The sequence below is a fragment of the Furipterus horrens genome, unplaced genomic scaffold (assembly GCF_987537825.1).
Source record: "Furipterus horrens unplaced genomic scaffold, mFurHor1.1.pri manual_scaffold_2, whole genome shotgun sequence".
Lineage (NCBI taxonomy): Eukaryota > Metazoa > Chordata > Mammalia > Chiroptera > Furipteridae > Furipterus > Furipterus horrens.
The window spans coordinates 114,795,777-114,804,205 of record NW_028327172.1 but is presented as its reverse complement, the minus strand read 5'-3'; the positions used below and the strand labels follow the sequence as shown (position 1 = coordinate 114,804,205).

At 34.5% G+C, this 8,429-nt stretch overlaps 1 pseudogene; it reads left to right on the top strand.

The window, feature by feature from the left end:
• The first annotated feature begins 283 nt into the window (after window positions 1–283).
• The window catches only part of LOC150019313 (dystrophia myotonica WD repeat-containing protein pseudogene), a 30,672-nt pseudogene continuing 22,526 nt past the window's right edge, over window positions 284–8,429 (top strand).

Here is an 8,429-nt window from a genome sequence, read left to right as displayed (position 1 = left end):
GTTAAACTTCCTTAGTAGAGGGTGCTGAAGGAACAAAGGGCTCCTCCTCCATTTCTGGCTGCTTCATGGTGGGTCAGCAGTGTGGGTGGACAGACAGCATACCAGCAGATGTCTGTCCTCCCACAATGCACAGACCCTCAGCAACCTTGCAGCCCTTGTCTGTCCTGGTGATCTTTCCTCTCAACATGGACACCACACTCTTATGCCTTCCTGCTCAAACTGGGACCCTTATTCCTGCTTGCTTGTAATCCACCCCTGGTTTGTTTCCTACCATCTTTGAGCCATGGCCCTCCTGACGTGGACTCTGTGCTCTAGGCTTCCTGCCACACCAGGGCTCCTATTTCTTCTGCACATCCATGTGCCCAGCCCCCTGGCTATCGTCAGCCTGCACCAGTGCTCCCACTGCCTCTGCATGCTGGCTGATGGCAGTGGCTCACCTCACAAACACTTCGCGCTCCAAGTCCTCAGCTGCATCGGAACCCCCGTTCCCTCTGTATGCTCACATGCCTGGCTATGCTCACTTGGGTCCCACTTGTACTTCCTCTTGCTCCTTATGCACTCCAGAAGGATGCTTCCTGCTTGCCCACCAACTACAGACCAGTCTGGACTGGGAAAACCAGCATAATTATTATCCAGGAGGCTTATTTACACCTTCCCCAAAATTGTTAGGAGTTTTCTTATATCTTAGAGTTACTCTCTTAGAATAGTTAATAATTCTTTATTCAACTTTCCCTGTTTAAACTACTATGTGCTTTCAGCCCCTCCTGATTGGCCTAACATTGATGCAACATACTTTGTTTTGTTAAAGCTGTGATGCTCACAGGATCTGATGGTTACATACATGATCACAAGTACCAGAAATAATGCCAACATTTAGTACATTCACTTTTCCAAACTGAAGAACAGAATTTAGCCCAAAACCAAACCTAAAGCTGAACTTTAGAACATTCCCATTATTAGTGTTCAACTTTCAAATTTATATATCCAGCCTGTTTCTCTCCTGTACTTCAGACAGGTATACTCAAGTGCCTATTCAACATTTCCACTTAGGTTGTTAATATGTTAATAGAGCTCTCAAAAATAAATCATAACACAAATAATAAGGAAAGAAAAACTTGTCTAAAACCAGATCCATTCCACCTCTACCCTCTGCATCCTGAACTTTAACTTTCCTCCTCATCCCAGTAAAGTCAGCTGTGTTATTCATGTTTCTTAGCTAGAACCTTCATCCTTGCTTCTGATATGCTCAGCCCCAAATCCAACTCATTAGCAAGTCCAGTAGCCTTCATATTCAAAATATATCCCGTTTCCAACAGCTTGTTTTTGCTCTATGCTAATAATTTGGTCCAAGATGTTGTCTTAGTTGGATCTTTGCAAGTATTTTCTAACTAGTCTTTTTGCATCTTCTGTTGTCACACAGTTTATTATGTTACTCCTCTTGTTCAAAATGTTTAATAGCTGACAGTATTAATCAGAGTAAAAAACAAAGTTCTGATCATGACCTTCAAGGACCTGCAGGATCTGGCTCCCCTACTGCCTCTCTGAACTCATGTCCTTCTCTCTCCCTTGTTCACTGTGCTCCAGGCACATGACATTTCCTTCAATTCCTTGAACTCCTTCATATAATGTACTTTCTCCTAAAATCCACAAGACTCATTTCTTTACCTTCTTCAGGTTTCTGTTTAGATCTCAACTTACAATGAAGTCTGTTCTGATGATCCACACTCCGTACTCACAGTCCCCTTTACCTCATTTTATTTTATCTGTGATACTTTTCTTCATGTCACTTAATGTTACATGTTCATTAGTTTGCTATCAGTCTGCTGCCTCCAGAATGCCACCTCCATTAGGGCAGCACCATGTCTAGTTAGTTCACTGTCATATTCTCAGCACCTAAAGTGGTGCCTGGAAGGTTAGATGCTCAAGAAATGTTTGTTGAATGAATTAATTAAAGAATTAATGAATAAATTAATCCAGTCCTCAATAGTAATCTTTTGGAGTAATATCAGATCTCAATTTACAAGCAGAAAATTGGAGCACAGAAGTTTAAATTATTTTCCCATGGCAATGATAAACAGCTAATAATAAAACAAATAGTAATAAATGGCAGAGACAGGATTTGAATTCAAGTCTGTATTTACCAAAGTCCATGAACAGTTTTCAACTAAATCATATTGTATCTCAAAATTTCTAACACATATATAAATATATGTAATCTAATATGTAACAATAGAAGAATATGTCGTGAATATATCTGAAACTAAGACTTTTTTGTTGTCATTTAGTGTTTAGGTTAGATTAGGCCTATTTTATTCTAGTTAGGATAGCAATTATACTTCAGAATACTTAAAATTTGTACCTAATAATTAGAAAACATCTGATTTTTTTTTCCTTTTCTATGTAACAAACTAGTATAAGATATTTTTGTGGACAGCTAGGGATTGACAAGGAAGCTCAACTGACCTTGGCTGGGCTTGCTCACATATCTGGCTGTTGGATGATCTAGACTGGCCTTTGTTGGGACCACTGAGCAGTTTAGATGTACTCCATGCGGCCTCATTCTCCAGGTTAACCCACATAATGCTTTGTTACTGGCAAAGGTAGGAGAGAGCAAGCCTCACTGTCCACACTTGCCCATTTCAAGCCTCTGTTTGCATTGTGTCTTTAAAATTGTCATTGGCCTAGCAAATCATTTGCATGAGCTGGGAATCAAAGAATTGCCTCTAAGTTTTACTTTCATTACTCATGATTTTATCTTCTTATGACTTGATTCTTTCTTAACCTCTATTGAGTTTTAATCACTTTTTGTTTTCTCTGAAATGACAACCTTCTAGGAAAAGAACAAATTAAACAAACTCTTTTGTAGGTGTCTTAAGTATAATATGGAAAAATGAGTAACATTATTCAGATGCTCATTATGTAAAGCTATCTACTAATTTTGAAGACAAAACAGATAACTAGTTTTAGGGAAAATTGCTTTTTTATATATGCTAAATATGAATAAGAGCTACATGGAAACATAAATTATGTAAGATTTCCTATTTCCTTTTGTAGAGTATAGCAAATAATAAAAATTTAAATTCTAATATAAGCTAGAGACTATTATTAAAACATTCTGACATGTTTAATTGCCAGAGTTATTTAGAATCTTTAAAAATTTTTTCAATCAAACAAAATGAGGATCATTGAGAATAAATAGTAAAGCCTTTAAAATTTTTAACTAGAAGAAAGGAAAAAAACCAAACTTCCCCTGCTTTACTTACTGTACTCCTTTGGGGGTATAAAGTGGAAAAAACGGATTAAAAGAATGCATTGTATTTGGTATTTAGTCAACATTTTAATAGAGGAAAAATATAAAGCTAATCAGTAATAGAATAAACACTATGAAGTCTCTTTCTCAAATTATTAATAGCTGAGTTTTATCTGCCTTTTAGGTCATAAAAATCACTGAACTTCTAAATTTGAGGCCAAAAATAATTTTTCTTTTGAATGTTAAAAAATGTATTACAGTTTCTCATGCTGAATATTTTTCTATTTCAGGTATGATAGTGAGATGTTTTTTACACTTTTAAAATACTAATTTTTAAAGTTGCTTTGTATTTATTACTGAAATTTAATAAATATTTATTTATTAAGTAACCATGTACTAGCTACTTGAAAAAACTTATAGTATATGATAAAATTGAACATTATGCTTTATAACTAAAATGAAACATAAAATAACAAATTAGAAGAAACAGATGTTGGCAGCCACAATTTAACATGTTAATCATTGAATCTATTTATTTGACATAAACAAATATCAAAAGAAAACTTATTTGATAGTTATTTTTCTTATAATAGCAAACACGAACATTTTTTAAAAGATGTACATAACTAATTTTAAATTAAAAAGTTGGTTTATTTTAATATTAAAGTTCTTTAACCAATTCTATAGTGGATGGAAAAATTAAATATAACCAACTGTCTCTTAGTTGCTGTGCTAATGCCTACAAATACAACAATAGACTCATAAATAAAGTAGAATCATATTTTGCATATGGACAATGGCAAATCATTTTATGAATTTCTGTGTACTCATTAGTAAGAGTTTTATTTTTTAATGATATTTTGGAACAAAGACAATTTTTTATTTTTAATTTCCTATTTTGATTTAAAATCCAGTTACTGTATTTTAAATATTTATCTTTGTGACTGGTATTACTCTCTCATATTTGACAACTATACCCAGTCTTAGACTGTTAATTTGGAAGCACATAACATATTTAAAAGAAATTCTTACTCTCTTTACCAATTCATGTTCATAATGATCACAAAAGAACTGAGTGAAGGGAAGAAAACCAACATATAATAGACAATGGGTCTTTGGAGAAAGATCTGTACGAGTTGCCTATTTTTTGTTATAAATGTTGTATTTTGTTTTAGAAAGAGGTGATATAGTTTATTGAATCAACCAATATTGGGATTCTTTCAAAAACAAATGTATTGAGCTATTTGAACTTCCCAATATTAGGAAACTTTCCATGCATCCTAAAACTGCCAATTTCACTTTTGACAACCTCTGCAAATTAGAAAATTCTAATATTCAGCTAAAGTGGGTTATTCTAAAGCTTCCCATTATTGGTCCTAATTTGACAAGGTAAGAATATGGAGAACAGTTCTATTATTCAAATATTTGACCACTCATTAACTATTTAGAACCCCTCTATATTTTCCTTTAGTAACCAGAACATCCTAATTTCCTCAGCTATTCCTAATATAAAATGGTCTAGAAGTTTTTAATTATTCAGGTTGCCTGACACTATTAGTCAACTTTCTTCAGGCTTTGCTGTGGTAACAGCTTCAAAATTTTAGTAATTACCATCATAAAGGTTTATTTCTTACATAATAAGGCAGTTGTATATTTGCTAAAGTTCTTCTCCATATATCTTCCTTTTAAGACTCAGGCTGAATGAGCAGTCCCTCAGTTATGACAATCTTATAATAGATGAAATGTGCAAAATTTGCTCTGAGTGGTATATATATTTTACTCATTTATTTTACTTTTACTGTTTTTTATAATAGCTAAAGTGAGTGGCCATTCCAGTCTAACATTGATGGAGTAGAAAAATGTACAACTCCCAGTGGGACACATTCTAATTCACATAACAAAGTTTAGGGATTCATAAGCCTCTTTCAGGAAGATCAGCAAACAATTAATAATACAATCTCAAACAGCCTCAAAATATACTCTGTCATTATCAGTATGTCACTTACAGTTCCCAAGAATAGACAGTACACCAGGAGGGTTCTGAGCAGTTCTCAATAGAATCTTACTGTTCTTGTTCTAGATTTTTCTTTGTTAATTCAGTCCAAGATTGCAGTATCTCTTCAGTAATAATATTGAATAAAACTCTGTTATTGATCATGTCTAGTCCTCAGGATCATTCTAAAATATTCCTGGACTATTTATTATGAGATTACATGTTAGCTATATTCTCTTGCTTAGTAAGTTGATCATAAGTATAGGAAAAAATCTAAGAATTATAATAAAGTATCAGCACTTAAAATATTAAAACTAACTTGGAGACTATGATAGGGCCCTGCATAGTCTTACTATGTGGAGAATTGGTGATATGTTTAAATTTATCATTTACCGCTTATCTAACACCCCTTGGTCTGCAAGCAGCTATGTCTATGAAACAAAGAAAAAGAGAAAGTAAGATTTGTCCAAATCTTTCCAGTTCCATGGCCTTGTTCCCTGGTTAATGAGGCTACATCGAATCATACCAATCAACATACGTTTTTACTCTTGTGGGAAAGAGCAAGAGAGAGAGTAGAAAGAAAAAACAGATTTTTTTTTTTTTTACTGTATTAGTAAAAATTCTATCATCAGTTTTTTAAAATACATGTGCTTTTAATTATTCCCACTCTTTTCTTATACAATTGTTTCTTTGGTCCTGACTGCAAGATCTAAACTTTATTTCTGCTATACTCCATTTGTGAAGTAGCTGACCTTTTTCCAGTCTACCAAGATTATTTTGGGGCTAATTCTTTTCAAGCAACACATTCTCTATCCTTCCAACCTTGTATCCTATAACCTCCAAAAGAACAATTATTTATGGTGTATTTGCTTTGTATGGAGGCACTGTGCTGAGTATGGTAGACACAAAAGTGTGCCATATTCATGCAGCTGGCTCAATATATCTTCTAGTCTAGAGGGGAAGATCAGCAGCTATTATACAAATATCTTATAATTACAAATGAAATACTAGTGATAAAGTGAAAGGTACTATGTGTGTATATAAAAAGGGGATCATTTCTAGTCTTTAGGTTAGGGAGAGCCATGCTCAGGTAAGTGCCAACGGAGTTGAGGTTTATATCTGAATATATGTGCAGTTTGTTGTGGGGGTCAGGTCTGACGAGCAACGGGGCAGAGGCACTACCGTCTTCTGTGATTCTGAGCACAAAGGGGAGAGAGTAGGGGAGAGTCGTACAGAATAAGAATGGAAAAGTGGACTTCGGCCAAATCATGGAGGCCGGGCAGACCATACTAAGAATGTTAAACCTTAATCATCACACAGTTAAAATTTCACTAAAATATCATCTAAAATAAAAATAAAATATGTCAAATACAATTTTGTCAAGAAAATCAACCAAAACATCCATACTGATCAATGCTGGTAATTAATCAGCAACATTTACTTATTATCATGCAGAATTCCCTTTCCTGGTAGTGCTGGTCATGGGTTCACTCCATGGGGCTGGAGGTAGAAGATGGAGTGCCCACCTCTGGAACACCAGAAATGGCTGTATTAAGAGAACAAGAACCTGAGTTGAATTTTGAAACTGAGTTCAATAAGCCATAAAACTAAAGTGAATCTAAAGAAATATTAATTCCTATAGGTATTAAACAACAACAACAACTGAGGTCAAAGAATGAGGGTGGAAGGTTGAGCAAAAGCTGACTTTGTCTCAGTAACTTTATGGAATATCTGTATTTTTGTCTGGGTTGAATCTTGTGAGAGATATAAGATGGTATATGGTGTCAAATGTGAAGTAGATATATTCACATAAAAATTATCCACATTCTGTGCATTGATATAATTAAAGACATATTAAATGACTTGGTAAAGTCTGGCTACACTATATTGATGGCTCACTATTCCACAGAGTAGCAAACTGAGGAGTACTGATCTTTTGTTTATAGACTCCACACTGTTCCAATTATAAAAAGAAGAACAACTGGAATTGCTTTGAACCATTTTCCAACTCCTCACACCTCTCACATTCTTTGTGTCTCTTCACATATTACACAATGCTTTCATAATCTCACTCTCAAATGGTCTCACTTTCCTACTCTATAATACATCCAAAACACATTAGACTGGAATGTCTTAAACTTGGATTTCTGAGCAGATAAGTGCATTCTCATTTGGATTTCAATTCCCTTTATTATCAACCTTCCTTTTGCTCTTTTAAATTACCCAAAATATGCCAAGTTGGAACAAGAAAGACAGCTTAGAGTCAGAGCCAACTGAGAGCTGAAGACTCTGCTATCAGTAAGTGGTGATGTACTACAAATAAATCACTTGATGTAAATAATGTGTTCATCTAATCTATATTTTATTTTTTTAAATTATAAACATAACAAAATATCTTTAAAAGGTAAAACTCATTTAAACTTAGCCTTTTTGATTTGTTATTTTGAACAGAGTTACCATATACTATTGTTCATCTAAGCGGCCTTTGAGAGTAAAATTGTCTCTATTAGTAATGTTCATACAACAGACATAAAGTAAGACAGTGATGGTGAAACTGGGATATTTGGTCACCGTACTTCTAGGTCCTTTATTTGTCCTCAGTTACATGCCATCTTATAAAACTTTGGCCTTAAATACAGTAACTATATAATAGAAATGTGTAACATTAACTGACATTTAAATACACGTGACGAAAACTTTTTTATTTTTTTTTATTTTTTATTTTTTGGTTTTTCAATTACAGTTGTCCCATATCCCCCCATTTCTCTCCCCCACCCAGCCCACCCCTTTTCCCACAATCATATGCCACCCCGTCGTCCATGTCTATGAGTCATTTATACACATTCTTTGACTAAACCTTTTCCTTACTTATCCCCCTTCTCTTCCTCCCCCCCCCCCATTGACTGCTATTCTGCTCTTTGTTCTATTTAGTTCCTTTGTTTGTGTTGTTCTTTAGTTTCCTGTATTAGGTGATATCATATGGTATTTTTCTTTCTTTGCCTGGCTTATTTCACTAAGCATAATTCTCTCTAGTTCCATCCATGTTGTTGCAAATGGCAGGAGTTCCTTCTTTCTTTCTGCTACATAGTATTGCATTGTGTAAATGTACCACACTTTTTTGATCCACTCATCTACAGATGGGTATTTAAGCTGTTTTAAGCACTTAGCTATTGCAAACAGTGCTGC